Consider the following 25,000-nt stretch of genomic DNA (forward strand, 5'->3'; position numbering starts at 1 on the left):
TAGACGTCCATTGGACATAAATTGGGAAGGACGTCGCTGGATCATCTGGTTTAATAATAATAAGAACATTTATATAGCGCTAAATCAAAAACTTTCGTTAAAAAGGCTTGCTCTAAGCGCTTGACATCTAAACTAAAACGTCATTCACACTCTTTACAATGATGTACAAGAACTTCATGTCACACTCTTTCATTCAGTATAGCACCATTCACACAGTTGTTATTCTGGTTTGCATACTTTGTTCATGTACAACATTTAGTCAAGCTGTCGAACTAACAGAATGAAACTGAACTCACTGCATTTTTACAGCAAGAGCGTAACTATACTCGTAGCATCGTCAGTCCACCGCTCGATGCAAAGGCAGTGAAATTGACAAGAAGAGCGGGGTAGTAGTTGCGCTGAGAAGGATAGCACGCTTTTCTTTATCTCTATTCTTTTTAACTTTCTGAGCGTGTTTTTAATCCAAACATATCACATCTATATGTTTTTGGAATCAGGAACCCACAAGGAATAAGATGAAATTGTTTTTATCTATATATTTTTGGAATCAGGAACCCACAAGGAATAAGATGAAATTGTTTTTAAATCGATTTCGGAAATTTTATTTTAATACTAATTTTTATATTTTTAATTTTCAGAGCTTGTTTTTAATCCAAATATAACATATCTATATGTTTTTGGAATCAGAAAATGATAAAGAATAAGATGAACGTAAATTTGGATCGTTTTAAAAACATTTTTTTTTTTTTAACAATTTTCAGATTTTTAATGACCAAAGTCATTAATTAATTTTTAAGCTACCAAGCTGAAATGCAATACCGAAGTCCGGCCTTCGTCGAAGATTGCTTGGCCAAAATTTCAATCAATTTGATTGAAAAATGAGGGTGTGACAGTGCCGCCTCAACTTTTACACTTTGAAAAGCCGGATTTGACGTCATCAAAGGTATTTATCGAAAAAAAGAAAAAAGTCCGGGGATATCATTTCCAGGAACTCTCATGTCAAATTTCATAAAGATCGGTCTAGTAGTTTGGTCTGAATCGCTCTACACACACACAGACAGACAGACAGACAGACACACACACACACACACACACACACACACACACACACACACACATACACCACAACCCTCGTCTCGATTCCCCCCTCTACGTTAAAACATTTAGTCAAAACTTGACTAAATGTAAAAATCAGTAAAGAAGAGAACAGACAGTTCCTGACGTTCAACTAAACAAAATGTATGAATAAACATGCGTTCGCTGAGTTTTCACATAACATTCAGGGTTCGTTATTTCTGTCGATTTAACCACCGCTCGTTAGCAGATCAAAGGGAGCAAACGTTAACTTTGACCCCTAACCTTTGAACTGCGCACAAAACGCTGACGTCACCACATAAAAAAGTGCCGATAACCACTAACACTAACACTCAAACTGTACACTTAACCAGTCTAATAACTCAATTCCTTCGGATAGCGCGATATTCGTTAATGTTCCTTTCAAGATACACATTTTCAAAAAGCAACCAAGCACTCTCGCGTACAGGTGCACTGAAGTTGTGCAGTGCGGATCTTGCGTTTGGGTGACACCCGTTTGCAGCACATTAAAGTTTGGAGTAAGGGAGACAACTCCCACTGACTAAGTCTTGCGTCTGCTTTTGCCTTCAGTTCGAGACATTTAATTTGACGAAGCGCACCGAGTTATGCCACCGAAAAATAAAAATAAAGCCTGCCAAAGTTCAACAAAAGCCGAACACGTTTGACTATTTAACGGCATCCTGTGCTACATTAGGGTCAAAAACAGTGGGGGACACGGCGAGCGTCATTCTTGAAAGTGAAAAAATTCTGACGTCCAGGGTCCTATTGAAATTTCTGAAAGCGGTCAAATGTCCTATTGATGCTGAAGAGCTAAGACATTTGTCCTATAGGTATGAATTTGTAGCAACATCCCTGCAAACTACTTGATAATTTAGATGTCATACGTTTAGCCTCTTCTTGTAATATATACTTCATGCCATGAAAATAAGTTGATGATTGTCGTTTTATTTTTAGATAATGTTGTGCATGAGTGCGTGTTGAATGTCACTATTGGTCCTTTCTGTTGAATATTTCTTGTTGTTTTTACACGTCCACTCACTGCATCTTTTTGTGAAACAATAAAGTGGTATTGTTTTATAGTGTTTATTGTGATAAAGGATGAATAGAAAAAGATACAGCGTAACATTTAATTCGACAAAAAGTGATGTGGATACACATATTATAACTCACACATTGCCATTTGCCTGCAGTTACCATATTTCAAAATAACTTTTTTGTTTTGTAATTCGTTGTTTATTTGGAATACTGTTGAGACAATGTGGGTTTTTTGCAAGAAGGAATAATTGTTGTCTTATTTTGATCCTGTACTCATAAGAATTATCGCGTACGTGTTTACAGAATAGAGAAGATAGAGATATTTGTTGTACTTAAAACATACATTAGGTGGTGAGTTTCCCCAAACGATAGTGAACTTGGCAGCTATTACAGAAGTTCCCCTAAACTGAAAGAGAAGACCTACCTCCTACTTGGAAAACAACAAATTAAAGATCTAACTTGGAAACTGACAGCGGAGTAGCTCTCTTGTGCGATATTGTATACACAATAATCCAATAATGGCATTCTCTGCTTTTTATATTTAGTCAAGTTTTGACTAAATATTTTAACATCGAGGGGGAATCGAAACGAGGGTCGTGGTGTATGTGCGTGTGTCTGTGTGTGTGTCTGTGTGTGTGTCTGTGTGTGTGTGTGTGTGTGTGTGTAGAGCGATTCAGACTAAACTACTGGACCGATCTTTATGAAATTTGACATGAGAGTTCCTGGGTATGAAATCCCCGAACGTTTTTTTCATTTTTTTTGATAAATGTCTTTGATGACGTCATATCCGGCTTTTCGTGAAAGTTGAGGCGGCACTGTCACGCCCTCATTTTTCAACCAAATTGGTTGAAATTTTGGTCAAGTAATCTTCGACGAGGCCCGGGGTTCGGTATTGCATTTCAGCTTGGTGGCTTAAAAATTAATTAATGACTTTGGTCATTAAAAATCTGAAAATTGTAAAAAAAACAAAATATTTATAAAACGATCCAAATTTACGTTTATCTTATTTGCCATCATTTGCTGATTCCAAAAACATATAAATATGTTATATTCGGATTAAAAACAAGCTCTGAAAATTAAATATATAAAAATTATTATCAAAATTAAATTGTCCAAATCAATTTAAAAACACTTTCATCTTATTCCTTGTCGGTTCCTGATTCCAAAAACATATAGATATGATATGTTTGGATTAAAAACACGCTCAGAAAGTTAAAACAAAGAGAGGTACAGAAAAGCGTGCTATTACAGAAGTTCCCCTAACTACTACTACCCCGCTCTTCTTGTCAATTTCACTGCCTTTGCCACGATGCTACGAGTAAAATGGCATTGCGTTTCATTCTGTGAGTTCGACAGCTACTTGACTAAATATTGTATTTTCGCCTTACGCGACTTGTTTTATATTTAGTCAAGTTTTGACTAAATATTTTAACATCGAGGGGGAATCGAAACGAGGGTCGTGGTGTATGTGCGTGTGTGTGTGCGTGTGTGCGTGTGTGTGTGTGTGTCTGTGTGTGTGTGTAGAGCGATTCAGACTAAACTACTGGACCGATCTTTATGAAATTTGACATGAGAGTTCCTGGGTATGAAATCCCCATACATTTTTTTCATTTTTTTGATAAATGTCTTTGATGACGTCATATCCGGCTTTTCGTGAAAGTTGAGGCGGCACTGTCACGCCCTCATTTTTCAACCAAATTGGTTGAAATTTTGGTCAAGTAATCTTCGACAAAGCCCGGACTTCGGTATTGCATTTCAGCTTGGTGGCTTAAAAATTAATTAATGACTTTGGTCATTAAAAATCTAAAAATTGTAAAAAAAAATAAAAATTTATAAAACGATTCAAATTTACGTTTATCTTATTTGCCATCATTTGCTGATTCCAAAAACATATAAATATGTTATATTCGGATTAAAAACAAGCTCTGAAAATTAAATATATAAAAATTATTATCAAAATTAAATTGTCCAAATCAATTTAAAAACACTTTTATCTTATTCCTTGTCGGTTCCTGATTCCAAAAAACATATAGATATGATATGTTTGGATTAAAAACACGTTCAGAAAGTTAAAACAAAGAGAGGTACAGAAAAGCGTGCTATCCTTCTTAGCGCAACTACTACCCCGCTCTTCTTGTCAATTTCACTGCCTTTGCCATGAGCGGTGGACTGACGATGCTACGAGTATACGGTCTTGCTGAAAAATGGCATTGCGTTCAGTTTCATTCTGTGAGTTCGACAGCTACTTGACTAAATATTGTATTTTCGCCTTACGCGACTTGTTATGGTTTTATATTCCTCAGTGATGTATGTCACTGTGCAAACAATTTCAGCTTTTTTGTTTAGTTTGTACATTTCAGCCTCAATTCCTTTTCTCTGTCACAAGTAGCAAATAGTGACTGACTCGCATAAAGGAAGTTTGGTTCCGAAAAAAATCCAAGCTGATAGTAAGATCCCTTGAAATGAATTTCTGCATTGAAAAACTAATAACAATATTAAATCAAGGCGTTTGTAAATGTTTCATCATGACGGCACACACACGTACCTAAAGTGTGGATGGTTACCTAAGAGGCGGCACTGGGTGTAGTGCCTTTCTAGTGCACTTGCACTTGCACTACAACAGCACTGGGTGCAGTACTCGCTCCGGCAAAGTGCTTTCTACGCACGGTTCGCCAGATCTCGAAACGATAACTCTACAGTGCAAGCCTTTCTACTTGCCGAGAGAGTTTACCTCCCTTGTCTTGGTCGGCGTGTATATTCACCCACAGGCACACGCAGCTACAGCCATTCAAGAACTCTCTAGGCAAGTGTCTGCAATGGAGAACAGGTTTCCTGACTGTCGGGTGCTGGTGATGGGGGACTTTAACCATACGAAGCTGAACAAGGAACTCCCCAGGTACAAACAGCACGTCAAGGTTGGCACGCGTAACAAGGCTACACTCGACCACTGCTACAGTACCATCAGTGGTGCGTACCGCGCCATCAGTCGCCCCCCTCTCGGTCGCTCCGACCACGTCATGGTCTACCTCCTCCCTGCCTACCGTCAGCGGCTGAAGACAGCCAAGTCCCACGTCAGAACAGTTAAACGCTGGAACTCAGATTCCATCGAGCAGCTGCAAGGCTGTTTTGACTGTACAGACTGGGCGGCGCTTACCCAGCCATGCGTCGACGTTCACGAGCAGGCCGACGTCTTGACGTCCTACATCGCATTCTGCGAAGACGTCTGTATCCCGACCAAGGAGGTGAAGTCCTGGGCCAACGACAAGCCGTGGTTCAACGGCGGCCTGAAGAAGCAGCTGAAGGCCAAGGACGACGCCCACAAGAGCGGTGACGAGGCGCAGTTCAAGCGGGCCAAGTACGACCTCCAGCGGGAGATGCGTAAGGCGAGGTGGGACTACAAGTGCAAACTGGAGGAGCAATTCCAGTCCGGCAACTCTCGTGCTGTGTGGCACGGGCTCCAGGCGGTCACGAACTACAAGAAGAAGAGCCCCCCAGTAGCCGACGACCCCACCCTCCCTGACAAACTTAACGAGTTTTACGCTCGTTTTGACCGCGACAACCACACCCCTGTGACGGCGTCATTCCCCGACCCCTCGTCCCCCCTGCCTCCCCCCTTCACTGTCAGTGAGGGGGATGTCCGGCTGCTTCTCCGCAAACAGAAAAGCAGGAAAGCGGCTGGCCCAGACGGCGTCTCAGGCCCTACCCTACGGCATTGTGGGGATCAGCTGACACCTGTTCTCACTGACCTCTTTAACTCCTCCCTCCAGCTCTGTACTGTTCCCCACTGCTTCAAGGCCTCAACCATCATCCCCGTCCCCAAGAAGCCCACAGCGTCGGCCATGAACGACTACAGACCGGTGGCCCTTACCTCCCTGGTGATGAAAGTGCTTGAGCGCCTGGTCCTCAAGCACCTCCAGTCCGTCATCAGCGGTAGGCTCGATCCCCTCCAGTTCGCCTACCAGGCCAACCGGTCTGTGGACGACGCTGTCGCCGTTGCCCTCCACTTCATCCTCCAGCACCTCGAGACCCCCAACTCCTATGCCCGCCTCCTCTTTGTGGACTACTCCTCGGCCTTTAACACCATTATCCCCCAAAAACTCTATGACAAGCTCCTCCTCTTTGACCTTGCCCCTTCCCTCTGCCTGTGGCTCCTTGACTTCCTCCTTCAGCGCCCCCAGACAGTCAAGGTCAACGGCCTCCTCTGCAAGACGCTGGTCCTGAGCACCGGAGCACCCCAGGGGTGCGTCCTCTCACCGCTGCTCTACTGCCTCTTCACCAACGACTGCGTCGCCTCTCATGACTCAGTTCAGCCGGTGAAGTTCGCTGACGACACCACAGCCGAAGGTCTCATCACCGGCGGTGATGAGACCGTGTACCGCCAGGAGGTCGACTGTCTGGTGTCGTGGTGCGACAACAACAATCTCCTGCTGAACGCCACCAAGACCAAGGAGATGGTGGTGGACTTTCGCAGGAAAAAAGGCCCTGTGGCTCCACTGATCATCAACGGCGATCCCATCGAGATGGTGGACTTTTTCAAGTTCTTAGGCACCACCATCTCCAACGACCTGTGCTGGGATGATAACGTTGACGCCATCGTCAAGCGAGCGCGGCAACGCCTCTACTTCTTGCGCCAGCTCAAGAAGTTCCGCCTCAGCCAGGTCATCCTGGTCCAGTTCTACAGGGCCGTGGTGGAGAGCATCTTGACATTCTCCATCACAGTGTGGTACGGCAACACCTCCCAGCTGCTCAAGAACAAGCTGGAGCGTGTGGTGCGCACTGCTAGCGGGATCGTCGGCTGTGAGCTGCCCTCCCTAGCATCCCTCTATGCCAAGCGCATGCTGTCCAGAGCCCAGAAAATTGTGGCTGACGAGTCCCACCCTGGCCATCCCCTCTTCGAGCGCCTGCCCTCAGGTCGTCGATTCCGATCCCTGGGGGCACGCACTCGACGTCTCCAGACCTCTTTCTTCCCCCAAGCTGTTTCCTCCCTTAACGCATCCCATCCCTCAGTTGGGCAGCTTCGCAGTCGGTGATCCTGCTGGCGGTGAGCTCACCACATCCTGTGACTCAGTGTTAGGTGGTGGTGGTGGTGGTGGTGGTGGTGGGGAGGGGGGGGGTTGAGTGGGACTTTGATGTGTGATTTTTATTTTTTTCTATATTTTTAGCTGCATTATTTTAGTCATTCATGAGTGGGTGGGTGGAGGGGATGGGCTAGTTCTAACTATGCATTAGATTATAAAATTGTATTCTGTGTAGACCCTTCCACCAGCATCTTAGACCACTCTTTGTACTTTTTCTTTTAATAGATGATTGTCATTTGTTTTACCTCATGTCTGCCCTGCGTGTGATGGTGTGATCGTGACTGCTGTAGTGTGGGCGTGTGTGTGTTGGTGTGTATGTCAGTGAATGTGTGGGCGTGTGTGTGTGTGTGTGTCAGTGTGTGTGTGGGTGTGTGTGTGTGCGTGATTTTACCAACACTACGCTAAATTCCTTGTGCTTAAAATATTTTTTTAATGTCACTTGGCTCAATAAATACTGTATACTGTATTCTGTATTCTGTATTCTGTATCGAAGAATTTTGCACTAAAAAATGCACAAAATTTGACCTATTTCGTCGCCTATAGAGGACGGAAAGAATGTCATTTTGAACATTGTTATGACATTCTTTCCGTCAAAAAAGTCAATTTAACGGTGTTAAATGAAGCGACCATCCACACAATTAGGTTGCCATCCAGAGTTTAGGTTGCCATCCACGTGTGGATGGTTGCCTTATGGTGATTTAGGCAACCAAACCTGTGGAAACGGGGGTACACACACACACACATACACACACACACACACACACACACACACACACACACACACACACACGCACGCACGCACGCACACACACACGCACGCACGCACGCACACACACACACACTCACTCACACGCACACACGCACACGCCCACACACACACACACACACACACACACACACACACACACACACACACACACACACACATCGAGCACATTTACACACAGATAACGCTCTTCATATCACACAAGCTCACAAGCACATACAGGTAACGTATTTATAGACTGAGAAGCAAAGGAATGTGCAAAACCCGTAATACGAACTTATCCGGTTTCCGTTTTGAGAACCTACCTGTTGTGCAATACCCGGTGAAAGGAGCCATTCATTACAACCTGGTACACTCGCAACAATACACCAGTAAACCACGTTACCGATTCAGGAAGTTAAACGCACATAGACGGGTAGGTACGACAACAAGCGCTTGCCAAGTTAGTCGATCCTCATACAGCAGTGTGATTATGCTAGTGAATGTCTCCTCGCTTTGTGGTAAGAACACATATTTTACATACTTTTATATAACGTGTTCAGTAACCTTCGACAGTATTATCTAGTCATCCTTCGAACAAATAATTGTGAATGATTCAGATACGTTTCAGTGTTGTTGTTCAGTTTAGCATAATGTATGTGAATGTCTTCTTCGTTGTAAAAGAAGTCAAGAAACCAAGTAAGTCGATCATCTGACGTTGACACATCACAGCAATGTGATTATGCCGGTGAATATCTTCTCGCTTTGTGGTAAGAACACAGAGTGTACATACTTTTAGATAACGTTTTGAATAACCTTCGACATTATTACTGCTATTTATCCTTCGAATAAATAATGATGAAAGATTCAGATAATTGTCAGTGGTTTTTTTTCAGTTTAGCATATATGAAGACTTCTTCGTGGTACAAGAACAATAATCATAATTTTACAATGCTTGAAATAGGCTTGAATGCTTGAGTAAGGTGGCAAATTTCATAATTCGTTTTCATAAATTAAAAATACTGCGACGTTTCATTTTGCTTGTGACACAAAGATTATTAAGAAAAGATACAATATGCCCCTGAATTGTTTCCAAACAAACAGCATTTTGGTGATAATTATGTACTGAATAAAATGTCAATTCTATGTAAAGTAACGTTTCTATAACTAATACATCTCTTTATAACTTCTTTGTCGCATGCCTGTTTTCCTTGAACCTCTCATAGCTGAGTAGTTGAAGGGCCGTAAACAGAGTCAGTGAGCCAACTCATCCGTATTAATATTATCCTGCCTGTAACACTTCCTCGTCGGAGTTTAGCCTTCTGCGTTTCATTCAGCTGACGTCAGACGAAGAACTAATCACGACCGCAGTGACAAGTACATTATATATTTGTATTACATATTGCTCAGGAAAAAAACCTGTACTGTTCCCACTCTGCACATGAAGTAGGCAGGGTGTAGATGTCTGACACGTGTCATCGTAACAAGATATTTTTTATTTAAGCCCAGACAGATCTGTTGTGGTGCAAGACATCGCTTACACGGGCAGCAAAGTATAACGTTTCATTTAATGGTATTGCACTTGAGTCATCATTTTCTTTTCTACTTCACAGATCACAGAGTGAAACGCATAATCCTGCTCGTGTAATTACTTGCACCACCAGGGATCTGTGCAAGCTTTGTCATAGAGTAAGGGCATTCTTCCACTTGGACACATTCTACAAATCAACAGTGTGTCTGCTTCCTGCGCAGTGAAGGGATTTTGTTCTATAATCCAATGTCAAGAATCGTCAATTACGAAATAAGCTATCAGCAAGAAAAGCAAAATGCTCATATGACTTACCTTCGAAATAAGTTACATACATCAGAGCAAATCTAGTTCCCGGAACATTGAAGAAAACGAGAATTCTTCTTTTTGACACAAACTCTACCCCACTGAAACGGAAGTACGGAAGCCTGTCTGTGTTAATGTTATTCAATTTGTCGACAACCTCCTTCTTGCTTTTCTGCTTACGATTTCAAAACGATCAGAATGGTTCTCTTCTCTTCACATACTATTTTCAGTTCACTTATCTACAAGGGTCCCAATAAATGTTTCCGTATTGCTATCTAACTACGCTGTTCCAATGTTATCCTTTTACATTCATTGTTTTTATTTTGTGTGTGTGTGGGTTTGTGTGTGTGTGTGTGTGTGTGTGTGTGTGTGTGTGTGTGTGTGTGTGTGTGTGTGTGTGTGTGTGTGTTTTTATGTTTTTTTTTGGGGGGGAGGGGGGGGGGGGTATTTTACATGATGGATAGACAGCCAACAACAAAAAGCAGTGTTTCGAATTGACTGATGTAGCCCCGAAGAATTCCTACATTACTTAACGTCATGCGATCGACGTCATCTATTTGCATGAAACAATCGTCTGGGTGTTCTGCTCTGTGGTTAATATTTGCATATCACTCTTGTGACTAACAGAGACTAGTTGAACGTAATTTAATGAACCTCCCTAGCAGATGTTCAATGAGTAGATATTCGGTGTTCATGGAGAATTGAACACCGATAATATGACCAATCACAGAACATGTTACACTTTAAACCCATCTTGATGAATTACAATAATCAATATATAATCCGAGATGAGTGTCACCTGCTTACGAATTATAGAAGCTGAGTACAAATGTGTGTTTTTTCTTCTGAAATAGAAAAACACAGCGGTGAATAAAATGATATTCGTTCCGCTAGGTTACTCATAACTGCTGGACAATAATTTGTATTGATACATCTACAATTAATCTAAGTGTATGCGCAAATATATTATGTTCTCTAAAGTGCAATGGATTTTGGGCGACGATACGAGGTTATCAAGCAATCACAACAGGGAATAGCCAAGAAAATTTCAACTTTATCATTATTTGTTCTTATTTGTCTGCACTTGTCGTCTAACTGGTTCCAAGACACTGTGTACTTGTTATTTTCTTGGTTGATGCATGATTATTATGGTACATGTCTTATAATCATATTTTTCAGCTGTCAATTCCTCTGTGTATTTTGCTTCCAAAATGAGGTCCCGGTCAAGCTCGTTCTGTCTTGCGCTGTTCCTGTTTATTCGTAGTATAGCGAGCCAGACCTGTTCGACAACACGGTAAGCTAGATGTCCTATATATATAGTGTATTGGACTTATCGAACCTACTGAATTATAGAAAGAGAGAGCGGGGGTAAGAGAGGGAGTGAGTGAGAGAGAGAGAGAGAGAGAGAGAGAGAGAGAGAGAGAGAGAGAGAGAGAGAGATTATGTTCAATGTATATAATGATCGTCAGTCCGCAAAGAGAGAGAGAGAGAGAGAGAGAGAGAGAGAGAGAGAGAGAGAGAGAGGGAGAGGGAGAGAGAGAGAGAGAGAGAGAGAGAGAGAGAGAGAGAGAGAGAGAGAGAGAGAGAGAGAGAGAGAGAGAAAGAGAAAGAGAGAAAGAGAGAGACAGAGAGGAGGCCACATTATTGTCGTGTTGGATAGGGTTTTCCATTGCTTCAAACGAAATTAACGAAAAAAACAGTCATATTGAAATGTCGCTCTCCCTCAAGAGCATTTGAATCCAAATGGAGCAAAATCTTTTTCCAAGCATTTCACAATCAAAAAAAAACCTTTAACAATCGGTATAATTTGTATTTATTTTTTACACTTTGGGTTGAATTTGATTTTTTTTTTTCACGTTTAGGTCAGCGAATTGTTGCGAGAACAATTCAACTAATCAAGCAGACACTTCTGGTGAGAAGTTGTGTGTGTGCGTGTGTGTGTGTGTGTGTGTCTGCGTGCGTGCGTGTGTGCGTGCGTGCGTGCGTGCGTGCGTGCATGCGTGCGTGCGTGTGTGTGTGTGTGTCTGTGTCTGTGTCTGTGTGTCAGTGTGTGTCTGTGTCTGTCGGTGTGTCTGTCTGTCTGTTTCTCAGTTCCTGGTTATTGATAATCTCTGCTCTGATGCAGGTTAAACTTTAAACTCTAATTTTTGATACAGTTGTGAGTGGTTTAACCAGGAAAAAATCTGTCCTTTCTGAATTAATATTGCTCACGGGCTGAACTGTTCAATGTGAAAACCAGTTTTACAGGGCAGACTGTGCCCCTTACTGTGTGCAGTCTCATTTGAATCTCGAACCGCTGTAAGCTGCTGCTTTGAAGGAAACCTTTGTCGCTACAGGCAAGGTTGCGTTGACAGCGGTATGGGGAACTGGAGCGCAAACAATGGTAAGTTTGAGTTAATACTGCCGTGTAAAGGCAGAAGGAAGCAAGTCCATGAAACATAGTTTCGAGAAAATCGACATTTTCTGTTTGCATCACTGATTTGGAATGAAAAGCTTTAAATGATTTTTTTTGTTTGCTGATAACATGTTGGGCATTATTGTGCGTTTCTGCTATGAATATTAAAACCCTCATTTAATTCATCACTTAGAAATAATGATTTTTGTGGACTTACTGCCTTTTGCCGAATTAATTCCCCAAACTCATTCACTTAAAAATAATGGTAAAAGGCAGTAAGAGGACATACTGCTTTCTGCCAAATTATATCCCGACTTAAATCTTATTTAAAAAAAATGGCAAAAAGCAGCATTGGACTTACTGCTTTCTGCCATATTATATCCTAGCGTTATATCTGGCTGAGAAAAAGGCATAAAGCAGCAAGTGGACTTTCTGCTTTCTGCTAATTTATTATCTCAGAAACTTGAAAGTAGAAGAAATACACGCAACACTGCTTTTGGAACGTTTTTCAAATGTGACTTTACGTCCAGTGATTTCGTGATTTTCTGAATGCACAAACAACTTCCTTGGTGAACAATTTGTATTTTCCTTTGTGATTAACTGATACGAATGTTCCCGTTTTCCTAAATTTCAACACATGCTTAAGTTAGTCTTTGTCTGAGTTCCTCGTTGGCTCACGTAAGTGTAGCCTATGCGATGATAAACTTTGTCTGTCTGTGCGTGCGTATGTATGTATGTATGTGTGTATGTCTGTGGTAGAAACTTTAACATTTCCGAGTCTATGGATTACGTCAGTCTCGGTCAAAAGTGTTCGACGTGTGTGATAGAAACTATTTGAAGACGTCACATTATGACGTAAGAGGGTTAGACGTCACGCAAAGGAATTACTGAAAGTCTCGGTCATTGTTATTGTGAGCGGGCCGAGACTTCTTGGCAGATCCAGGGTCTCGCTTTCTTGCATAGTTTCACCTATGCTTACTGTGTGTGTGTGTGTGTGTGTGTGTGTGTGTGTGTGTGTGTGTGTGTGTGTGTGTGTGTGTGTGTGTGTGTGTGTGTGTGTGTGTGTGTGTATGTGTGACGGAGTGATTGAGTTTGTGTTACTGTTTGTCGATTTCTTACGTGAGCCTTGAAGGCTTCGCCTCTTGTTTTGCTTATCATTCTGTGGTCGCTCTCTAATGATTAACTTTATTGTTAATCCGTTCTTGTGTCATTGATATCGTGTAATAACATTTGCCGTGCTTCCTGGGTTCACCACTACCCAGAGACACACTAAAATCATTGTAACTCTGGAACCATTAAAGGTATCGTTTTGAAATTTTAAGTATCTCTCACACACCTAATTTGCTCTCTGTCTGCAAAGTTTTAGTGTGTACATGACAAAACATTAAAATTAATTGATTATGTTAATTAACATAAACACTACCGATGGCGCGGGTTCACGCAAACCCATACTTTTAAAGAGTAGTAGTGATTGTAACTATCCCTCTGCCGACGGCGCGGGTTCTGCTACACCCATAATTACCAAAGCGGCGGAACAGTGTCTGTCTGCCTGTTTGTCTCCAAGAGACTGTCTGTCTCTCTGTCTGTCTGTCCGTATCTCTCTGTCTGTATGTCTGTTGTCAGTTGCTCTGTCTGTCTGTCTATCTGTCTATCTGTCTATCCGTCTATCTGACTGTCTGTCTATCTGACTGTCTGTCTCTCTCTCTCTGTCTCTCTCTCTGTCTCTCTCTCTCTCTGTCTCTCTCTCTCTCTCTCTGTCTCTCTCTCTCTGTCTCTCTCTCTTAGTCTCTCTCTCTTAGTCTCTCTCTCTGTCTCTCTTTCTTAGTCTCTCTCTCTCTCTTTCTTAGTCTCTCTCTCTCTCTCTTTCTTAGTCTCTCTCTCTCTCTTTCTTAGTCTCTCTCTCTCTCTCTTTCTAAGTCTCTCTCTCTCTTTCTTAGTTTCTCTCTCTCTCTCTTTATTAGTCTCTCTCTCTCTCTCTTTCTTAGTCTCTCTCTCTCTCTCTTTCTTAGTCTCTCTATTTCTTAGTCTCTCTCTCTCTTAGTCTCTCTCTCTCTTTCTTAATCTCTCTCTCTCTTTCTTAGTCTCTCTCTCTCTCTTTCTTAGTGTCTCTCTCTCTCTTTCTTAGTCTCTCTCTCTCTATCTCTTTCTTAGTCTCTCTCTCTCTCTCTCTTTCTTAGTCTCTCTCTCTTTCTTAGTCTCTCTCTCTTTCTTAGTCTCTCTCTCTCTCTTTCTTAGTCTCTCTCTCTCTCTCTTTCTTAGTCTCTCGCTCTCTCTTTCTTAGTCTCTCTCAGTCTCTCTTTCTTAGTCTCTCTCTCTCTCTTTCTTAGTCTCTGTCTCTCTTTCTTAGTCTCTCTCTCTTTCTTTGTCTCTCTCTCTCGCTCTGTCTTAGTCTCTCTCTCTCTCTCTTTCTTAGTCTCTCTCTCTCTCTCTTTCTTAGTCTCTCTCTCTCTTAGTCTCTCTCTCTCTCTTTCTTAGTCTCTCGCTCTCTCTTTCTTAGTCTCTCTCTCTTTCTTAGTCTCTCTCTCTCTCTTTCTTAGTCTCTCTCTCTCTCTTTCTTAGTCTCTCTCTCTTTCTTAGTCTCTCTCTCTCTCTTTCTTAGTCTATCTCTCTCTCTCTTTCTTAGTCTCTCTCTCTCTTTCTTAGTCTCTCTCTCTTTCTTAGTCTCTCTCTCTCTCTCTTTCTTAGTCTCTCTCTCTCTCTTTCTTAGTCTCTCTCTCTCTTTCTCTTTCTTAGTCTCTCTCTCTCTTCCTTAGTCTCCCTCTCTCTCTTTCTTAGTCTCTCTCTCTCTTTCTTAGTCTCTCAGTCTCTCTCAGTCTCTCTCAGTCTCTCCCTCCCCCTCTCCTTCCCCTGCAAGAAGTCGATGAAGGGAGAAACTCGATGCACCCACTGAAGTAGCGCTGTGGGTTTCCCTGAACCCACCCCGTCGTTGGAGAAATAAACGGTAAAAACCCCCTTTCAAATGTATGGGTTCAGACAAACCCGCATCGTCGGGCGTGTGTAGTCAAAAGCGGCATCCGGCAAAGGTTAAAAAGACCATTATTTTTAATACAAGTCTGATACTCTCTTTTGATATTCACAAGAAAAATATTGACTTGAACGCAATTATTTTAAAATAAAAATAAAAATATAAGAAATCGTGTACACACACACACACGCTTTTTTCTTGCTGCTTGTCTGTAACACACACACACACACACACACACACACACACACCAGACATGGGATTCAGAAAAAGTGATAATTAAGGGAAAAAAAGTGGGGGTCTCGCAGAAGGCCCCCAGTAGGGTCCAGGGGCAACGCCCCTGGTCGGGGTCTGGGGGCGAAGCCCCCAGAAGCTGAAGGTTTTTAGTATTTTAGACACACAAAAATGGCCCTGAAATGCATATTTCAGCTTAATCATAGCCCCCCCCCCCCCCCCTCCCTTTCTCTTCCTTCCCATGTTTCTCAAATTAATTTTACGCTAAGACTCAAAATAAGGAGGAGAAAGAGAGAGAGAGAGAGAGAGAGAGAGAGAGAGAGAGAGAGAGAGAGAGAGAGAGAGAGAGGCGGGGATGGGGGGGGGGGGGGTGGTGGCGTGTGACGGTGTGGTTTCAATGTTCTTACCTTGTCGGTGCCAAACGACCCCAGTGACTGATTACACGACTGGGTTTTCAGGATAGTCAGGTGCTTGTTGCTTTTCAAGTGGCTTTTGAGGGCAGTCTTTCCATTGGAACCGTAGTTGATAACATTAACATCGTTGCACAAAGTGCACTAAGCTTTTCCCGGCAAGTTGATTTTAGCAAAAGCATCGCCAACTTTCAGTTTCACGTCTTGTGTCTTCTGGCCTTTCTCGTATTTCCAGCTCAATGATACAACTTCATCGAGCCAGTCGAATCTCCAGAGATTTTTCTTGTACTTCTGCTGGTCAATTTCCCGGGATAGAACGGTTTCGTCTCGCTTTAGCTTCCTCATCATTTTGGCAAGTGGCTCGAAGCGATGTAAAAATGGCGCCGAATCATTCTCATACGGTATGCTTTAGCTTATACTGAATCCCCGATAGCTACGTTGAAACGGTGACTGTAGGAGACAAAGACACAGAGCGCGTTCCCATACGGATCGACCAGCAACAGTCTGACCGTTTTAGGAACCAACCGTTCAAGAATAGTATGGAATGGAGCGTCGCGATCAGCGGACCGGCCGAAAAACTTGGGTCTTTACCTACATATACCCCAACATTTTCTCAGCGGATTTGCACGAATCTCAAGAATGATCCCTGGAGCCTAAAAATTTACGGAATTCCGTAATTTTACGGAAGAATCCCATGTCTGAGACACACAGACAGACACACACACACACATACACACACACACACACACACACACTTTTGTTTTCCTTCTCACTGTCTCTCTCGCTTTCGTTTGCTGATACGAATTAGAATCCAGGATTTGACAAAAAGACGTTTTATTTATTGAGTTTGACTAACGATTTCCAAAGGACACAACATTAAAGCAACATCACGACAAAAAGAACTGGCTTGACAAACCGCCATTATACCACTGTTAACTATATATCGTGCAGTGTTCACTTTCAGCTGAAGTCAATCAATCAATCAATGAGGCTTATATCGCGCATATTCCGTGGGTACAGTTCTAGGCGCTCTGCAGTGATGCCGTGTGAGATGAAATTTTATACGGCCAGTAATTGCAGCCATTTCGGCGCATATTTACCTTTCACGGCCTATTATTCCAAGTCACACGGGTATAGGTAGACAATTATTAACTGTGCCTAAGCAATTTTATCCAGGAAAGACCCTTTTGTCAATCGTGGGATCTTTAACGTGCACACCCAATGTAGTGTACACGGGGGGGGGGGGGGGGGGGGGAGTTCGGACACCGAAGAGAGTCTGCACACAAATTTGACTCTGAAATAAATTTCCGCCGAACCTGGGATCGAACTCACGCTGACAGCGGCCAACTGAATACAAATCCAGCGCGCTACCAACTGAGCTATATCCCTGAGTGTTTAATTAGTCTTAAAAACTGTGTGATGAACTATATAATCATTTGTAGTTGTACGCCATGCGCGCTACATTTGCTAGTAGAATTACATAGTAATTCACACAGTGTCCACAAACATTGTAGTTGAGTGTTCAACTAGCAAAACCACAAACCTGCAAAATATGATGTTGTATATTCATTTACCACCCCATCTCCCCCAGTTACAGTCTACACCCCTTCTAAAACTATTCACTGACATTCTGCCATCCGACTGATGACAATTATCTACTACAGCGATTAACTGGATGTAGATTTGTTCCATGAGACTGTTCGGATAACTAACAAACAACATACAATCCCCCCACCCCTTCTCCCTCCTCGTCCCAACGTTCTGCATCTCTGCGCTCATCATCTGTTATTGTCAAACTGAAAGTTGTCAGTATATAGTACTCCTCTTCCTCTTCGTCGGTCCATAACCGTCGTATGTTGCTGGCATTGTCATTTAGATAAGATCCATTGTGGCCTCTTCTCCAGCAAGCCGAGGTGGTTGCATCTCGCAGTTGCAACCTGCCAGCAACGGACGAATTCGGTCGAAGTGGTTGGCATGAGTGTGACACAGTGTGATATACCGTGGATGCACCGACTCATCATGCCCACCAACAATTTCGACAGCTTCCTCCTGGGGTGGGAATCAGAGCCATCTGTACGCTGCAGCGTTGTCGCCTTGCCCAGGGTGTGGCGAGAACACGTACAGGTGACGACCGAGCCAAGTTGCGATGGCGTAGAGTTCGCAAGCTGTTTCCCACCTGCCCAACTGTCGCATGTCCCGAAGGTGGTCGTCGATGGTTGTACCCACGTACTGTTCGAATAACTGAGGCTGGGAAGCAATTGTGTTGCACACCATGTCTCGCCACTTGCCATGGTTGGAACATAGGTCAGAGTCATTCTCAAAGCAGAACAGATAAGAAGGTAAGGCATCATCTGCGTCACTTAGGATGGAGATACTTGATGTTATGTCTCTTGTTATCCTGCTGTCTGGGGTTCTGGCTCGCTTTTTCTTCCTCGCTGGTGTCGTCTGGTCATCAGAGGAACATAGGTCAGAGCAGATAAGAAGGTAAGGCATCATCTGCGTCACTTAGGATGGAGGGGCTTGATGTTTCGGAAACGTGTGTTGAATCGTCGTATGTATGAGGAGGAATGGTGCAGTCACCGATTAAGCACCTGTCAACATAAAAGTTAACAATATCCCATTATAATGGCGACGAGCTACCACACAAATAACCGTAGGATCAGACAACAGTGGATGAACACGATTATCAGCCCACTCTTTCTCGTGTAAGCATTCATGTGCACCACCACATGTCTGTCCAATCTTTTACATGTGGAAAAAGCACCATTCCATCAGGACTCAAACACAACTTTTACAGTAAAGCTTTTCTCTTTACTGAGTTGAATTTTTTTAAATAGCAACATAAATCATGCAAAACGCCATAGGAATCACTTGCAAAATTCATTCGTCAAGAATGAAATCCCAATTTGAACTGAAAACGTTTGGGCCGAAGGCGTTTTGCATGTGAACACGTGGAATGGTGCTCTTGTGAACTGTAACACGTCTCGGCAGATATGTCTGTCTGTAGTGGGACATAATTATGATTGTTTTTACGAAAAAGTGTATGACTTATAAGAGTTAACCGTAAATGAAGTAAAACAGATTTTTCACCCAGTAATCTTTCAGTTTCACCAACCGAGGGCAGAAAGACATAAACAAGTCGCGTGAAGCGATATAAAAACATTCAGTCAATATGTAGGCATCACACTAAAAGATCAACTACAAAAACCAGTCGTCGGCGAGACTACATTCAGATAGTCTCGGCTAGCCATACCCGAAGAATCAACACCGGGACGGGTCACGCTCGACTCGGCGAAACATGCGAACATTTATACTCAACCTATTTTCTTTAATTCTGAGCGTCTTATCGATAAATATTTGAATTCAGGAGAAGATGCGGAATACAAAGCAATGATACTTTAATCGGTAAGTGAAAATTTGTTTTTAATGACAACTTTAATGAGCAATCTAATTAACTAATTGAAATTCAATCCCAAAGTGCGGACTGAGTCAAAGATTGCTTGACCAAAGTTTGGTTGAAAAATGAGAGCGTGACAGTTCCGCCTCAACTATCACTTAAAGCCGGATATGACGTCATCGAAGACATTTATCGACAAAATGAAAAAATCTTGGGATATCATACCCAGGAACTCTCATGTCAAGTGTTATTAAGATCGGTCCAGTAGTTTTCTCTGAATCGCTCTACATGTACACACAGACACACACACACAGTCAATAGACCCTCGTCTCGATTTCCCGCCTGTGTTAAAACATTCTTCACTAAGTGTAACAAGATGTACTTTTCTTGTGGATTTGAACTCTATCAGATGTTAAAACAATGACGACAACAGTCAGGACAGTATTGATGGTAAAGTAAATATCTCTTTTTTATGTTTGGTGCGATTGACTTGCAGAGAATCTTCAGAGAATATCACCCGCCACCCCCTCCCCCCATCTCCCCTCCGGGCCACTGAAATGGCAAACGATAAGTGCTGCTGCTGCTGCTGCAACGAAAGTGATGTCAAGATGTTGCTCGTTTTAAAACATACCTCTTCAGCCCGAGAAAAGAAAGGAATGAAAAAATGTTGCACACTATTTTTGGCTGTGTAAGTGAAACATACCTTGTTTTGGGCCCTTCAGCAAAAGGGGGCAGTGGTGGCGAGTATCCCTCAGACTGTGTGCTGCAGCTGTCGTCGCTGCCTGTCCCGCTTCGAATCACATTTCTGTCAGATATAATAGGACACAATACTTATTTCAATGGTTGGAAGCACAAAGAGACGGGAGAACAATCCTCCAGTTCTAGATCTAACACGCTGTCAGTGCTCAAGACTAGTGTTGTTCAACCAAAAGTCACTCATTCTAGATCAAAACAACTATCTCTTTGTATTAGAAACATGCTAAATGCATCCATAAATATCATGATGAAAATAGCAGAAGTGAATAGTCAAGAAGTCACGGTAGAAGTAGCGTACAACAACAAAACTATAATAAATGGGCATTTGAACTATGGCATTTTACTTCAGTGCTAGCTCCGTAATGCAAGTGCACATTGGAATACCCAAATCAGTCAGAAAATCAGTGTTGTCGTTGTAAATTCCCATGCACCTATTGAGAGAGAGTCATTTCAGACAGGAACGCAAAAATGCCAACAACAAAAATCATGAAACAAACAAACCAACTTACTGTACTGTTGCTTCGGATAGTTGAACACGTCGGCAGCAGCTCTCATCGCCATTTTCCCCGACAAAGGCCAGGGAAATAATGATACAATACTGCCGTGTATTGGCAGAAGGCAGTAAGTCCAAATTTGGTAAAAATGAGATTTTCATATCATAATGCAGAGGGGAAAAAGGCGCATCTTGTGTCAAAATTTCTAAGATGTGCGATCAATATTTATGGACTTTTTGAAGAAGTAAGTCCACTAAAAAAAATTTAATCGAAGGATACAAATCGGCAAATGGAAGCAAATCCAGGGACTTTTGGTTTTTAGCCAATCGAGTTCACCCTTTTGTAATCCTGACTGCGGTTTACCAATCAGAACTAAGCTTATACAGTTCACCTGGGAATGTCGGACTGGTTTATAAATTGTTTGTCTGTCTAAAATCCAAAAACCAGAATGTTTGAAAAAAGTTGAAACAAAGCAAAGATTGTAATTAATGACAAAACAAAATACCTGCTATTCCGACTTGGTCGTGTGACAGTACCTGCTATTCCGACTTGGTCGTGTGACAGTACCTGCTATTCCGACTTGGTCGTGTGACAATACCTGCTATTCAGACTTGGTCGTGTGACAGTACCTGCTATTCCGACTTGGTCGTGTGACAGTACCTGCGAGAGTTTAATATGAAGTCTTATATCGCGCGCGTATCTCCAGACTCGTACTCAAGGCGCAGGGATCTATTTTATGCCGTGTGAGATGGAATTTTTTACACAATACATCACGCATTCACATCGACCAGCAGATCGCAGCCATTTCGGCGCATATCCTACTTTTCACGGCCTATTATTCTAAGTCACACGGGTATTTTGGTGGACATTTTTTCATCTATGCCTGTACCTGCTATTCAGACTTGGTCGTGTGACAGTACCTGCTATTCAGACTTGGTCGTGTGACAGTACCTGCTATTCAGACTTGGTCGTGTGACAGTACCTGCTATTCAAACTTGGTCGTGTGACAGTACCTAGCTGCTATTCAGACTTGGTCGTGTGACATTATCTGCTATTCAGACTTGGTCGTGTGACATGACCGGCTATTCAGACTTGGTCGTGTGACATTACCTGCTATTCAGACTTGGTCGTGTGACACTACCTGCTATTTAGACTTGGTCGTGTGACAGAACCTGCTATTCAGACTTGGTCGTGTGACACACGTTTTCTTCCACACGAGAATACGTTGATTGTCTAACGAAGCCGTGAGGCTGAGTTAGACATCAGCTAATCGAGTGTGGAAGAAAACTCCGTCACACGACCAAGTCGGAATAGCATTTATGTCTCACAGCTTCAACAGAGGAAATGAACAAACACGTTTTGCGTACTCAAGCTTGACAAACCTTCACACAGGAGCAGCCATTGTGGAGAGATCTACTTTTTGACGGAAGTGACCGAACAACTATGAATGACGTCTCTGTATATGTGAATGACGTCACAGTCATCGTCACAGTCTGTATCTTTTGAAGCATCGCATTCTTCATGACGTCTTTCTGTGTCTGCATCCGCGAAATGTTTGTTCTTTTCGGGGTCTTTGTCATCTATGTTCAGAACTCTGTCCTTCTAGTTTCAGACTAACAGGCCTCCTGAGCGAGGCACTTCCCAAGGGCAGCTAAATTCGCGTATGGAAACAGTACTGTCGTCTGGGATGCCGTTCTCAGTATTCTCAGCGTTGAAGAATTTGTAAAGAGAAGAAACGATAACAGCAGGAGAAATAAAAGTCGTGTGTGCATTTTTTGGCTTTTGGAGGGATGATTTTGAGTTTGAATTCGTTCTTGCACATGCTCCAAAGCGTGTAACATACAATCTTGCACACGTTTGCTTTAGTAGTGGCAAAGAAGGAAAGCGTGTGACATAAGAGTATGTCACACGCATTCCTTCTTTGCCACTACTAAAGCAAACGTGTGCAAGATTGTATGTTACACGCTTTGATGCCGAAATCAATTATTTTGATTATGCATTTATTTCTGAAACATTTTACCTTCACATAATTACATTCAGTCACTACCTTAAACACTTATGTTTTCAGTATTCATTTCAAGTGATCACGAACGTAGAAAAATGGATATCTAAGTGTTGTTACATTTTGTTGTGCATTCTGAATAGTGTGTCAACAGTCAATCACGTTTTATCTGTGTACTAAGTGTTTGACGGAAAAAGAATAACACCAACCCCATTCTCCTGTATCAGTATAACTGAAAGCCACATTTTCTTCTTCATTCAATTTCTGTTTTCAAAAGCTTCGTCAACTTTCCACTTACACGACAAGCTCCCTTTACCAAGCTTTAATTAAGAACCCTGAATACGAAAGGTCAAAACAAAACAATAGGTACTACTTTCATTATCGTCGTCTGCAACGAAAACCGAAAATGGCCAAACGCGTTGCTACGTACACAGAGGACGAAATTTCAAAGAAAAGATCGAACCTTACACCTGTGACTAGAAAAAGTTGCATAGACAGTTCCGTGCGGATCTCACCACGTATCAACGTACATCCGATGCTCAGGACCTACAGATAGGTGACGCTTTGGTGATTGAGGCTTCAAACACTCAAGTCCTTAATGGCTCAAAACCGTATGACTTTTAATATTAATTTTAACGATTGAGGCTTCGTCTTCAGCTCTAACACGCACGCAGACAGTCAGGCAGGTCTAATCTGCCCCAGCGGTGTTGGAAGGTTTTGATTTAAAAACACTCGAATGTTACTTCGACGAGATAAACGAACCAAAAGTCAAAAGTGTGCCCCAAATGCGGAAAATATTCTTTCAAAACGGCACTGTATAAACCATCAACATCACAGTGAGAAAATAAACAATGCAAACACAACCAGTTCCCCCGTGGAACATTTCGGGTGGACTCTGACTTTCCCACGACCTGACCTACAAAAATCCTCCCGTGTTCGTTCGCGCTTTGCATTCAATCTGTGTTAGTGCGCGTGTGTTTGTGTGTTTAGCTTTCGTTGGTATGTGCTGTTTGGTTCAAAATAAGTTTATCTTTTTTCATTGAAAGATTCAGAAACGTTGGTTGATACTTTGTTGAATGCATTCAACCAGAAAAGACACGAAACGCATTGAATCTATTTTCTGCGCGTATGCGTGTGTAGGATATGTTTAAAAGGGCAATTGTGTTTTTCAGTCTTGTTTTGTGCCTGTTATTTCGTCCCCAAAAACTCATTTCTGTCTTTCTATGCCTATGCTGTGAGACATAATCGCTATTACGAGTTAGTCGTGTGACAGAGAGTTTTCTTGCACACTCGACTGCTGCTGTCTCACTTCGGCTACGCCGTCGTGAGACATCTACAGTCTCGTGTGCAAGAAAACTCTCTGTCACACGACTAACTCGTAATAGCGGGTAATGATACAAATACTGAAATTGTCTCAAAATTGTCTAAGAACTTCGCTTTCTGGCAACGCAATCTTTCTGTCTCTCTTTTTTTTAATTTTTTTTTTACAAGTTTTGACTAAATGTTTTAACATAGACTGGGAATCGAGATAATTATGTATGCGGGTTGATCTGGAGCTGGGCACCAAACTGTGACATGGGAGTCAAAAACTGAACTAACTTCACATTCATCAACAATGTGTTCATATGATCTTTAGGACACTGTGAGCATAAACATGTGCAAATAAAGCTTTTTCGTGAACTTGAAAAAAAATCGTACCATTAGCGCAGCAACTACAGGTCAAAATAGCATCGTAACATGAGCGAGCAGATCACAAACGAAACTTCAAACGGTCGGCTAGGGGCGACACTACCACGCAGCGGTACAACGGGTCCATATATATCCTTCCCCAAGAATGCTGTGTAGTTTGGTACAAACAAGTTCGCTACAAAATCGTTTTGATTGAAATAACAGGGCAAACAACGATAACATCGTAACAGGAAAAAGGGGAAACCAAATGCTCTGACATTGTTAAATGGACAGATTGCAAAACACTTTGGACGTGATTTGCTTTTTTCTTGCGTTCTACACGCGTGTTACGAAGTGTGCTAAAGTATTGACAGCCAAAAATAGTCGTGCGTTTGTGATAAGTGGGTCTGTGTTGTGCAAATAAAGTTCAGGCTGCTGTGAAAGGACACATTACAAAGTTGACCAAATACAACTATGGTTAATATTTCAGATTGTGTTGATCTTCTGCAAACAGTACTCATTCCACTAAAAATGCATGCGTTTATGATGAGTTACAAACTGTTCATTGGCTTTTTCGTGTTTCTTTCATTCCGTACGACCTAGTTATTGCTTCATCCAACAGCATGTCACAAATTACCCGCCATGTTGGCCTCTCGATTGGACGTATTTATTCCCTAATTGCGAATACACAAAACATGGTTTTTTTAGTAAACATATTGTGTAATAGCTTTAACATCATCAAGCAACATTCAGACACACATACAGAAGCGTAGTAACGAACAAAACTGTCAAACTTATTATTTCAATCCAATGACCCTCTTCGGTGTGTGTGTGTGTGTGTGTGTGTGTGTGTGTGTGTGTGTGTGTGTGTGTGTGTGTGTGTGTGTGTGTGTGT

At 42.3% G+C, this 25,000-nt stretch overlaps 1 protein-coding gene and 1 long non-coding RNA gene across 3 annotated transcripts in view; both read right to left on the reverse strand.

Moving 5' to 3' along the window:
• The window catches only part of LOC138976708 (protein PALS2-like), a 501,736-nt gene that overhangs the window by 90,785 nt on the left and 385,951 nt on the right, over positions 1–25,000 (reverse strand). The gene's annotated exons all lie outside the window — the stretch shown is intronic.
• Positions 17,005–20,535, reverse strand: LOC138976695 (uncharacterized). Its single transcript, XR_011459120.1, has 3 exons — positions 20,451–20,535; positions 19,889–19,990; positions 17,005–18,379 (listed from the first exon to the last, which is right to left on the reverse strand). It is a non-coding gene; the product is annotated as an uncharacterized lncRNA (long non-coding RNA).

This window comes from Littorina saxatilis, linkage group LG9 (assembly GCF_037325665.1).
Source record: "Littorina saxatilis isolate snail1 linkage group LG9, US_GU_Lsax_2.0, whole genome shotgun sequence".
Classification (NCBI taxonomy): Eukaryota; Metazoa; Mollusca; class Gastropoda; order Littorinimorpha; family Littorinidae; genus Littorina; species Littorina saxatilis.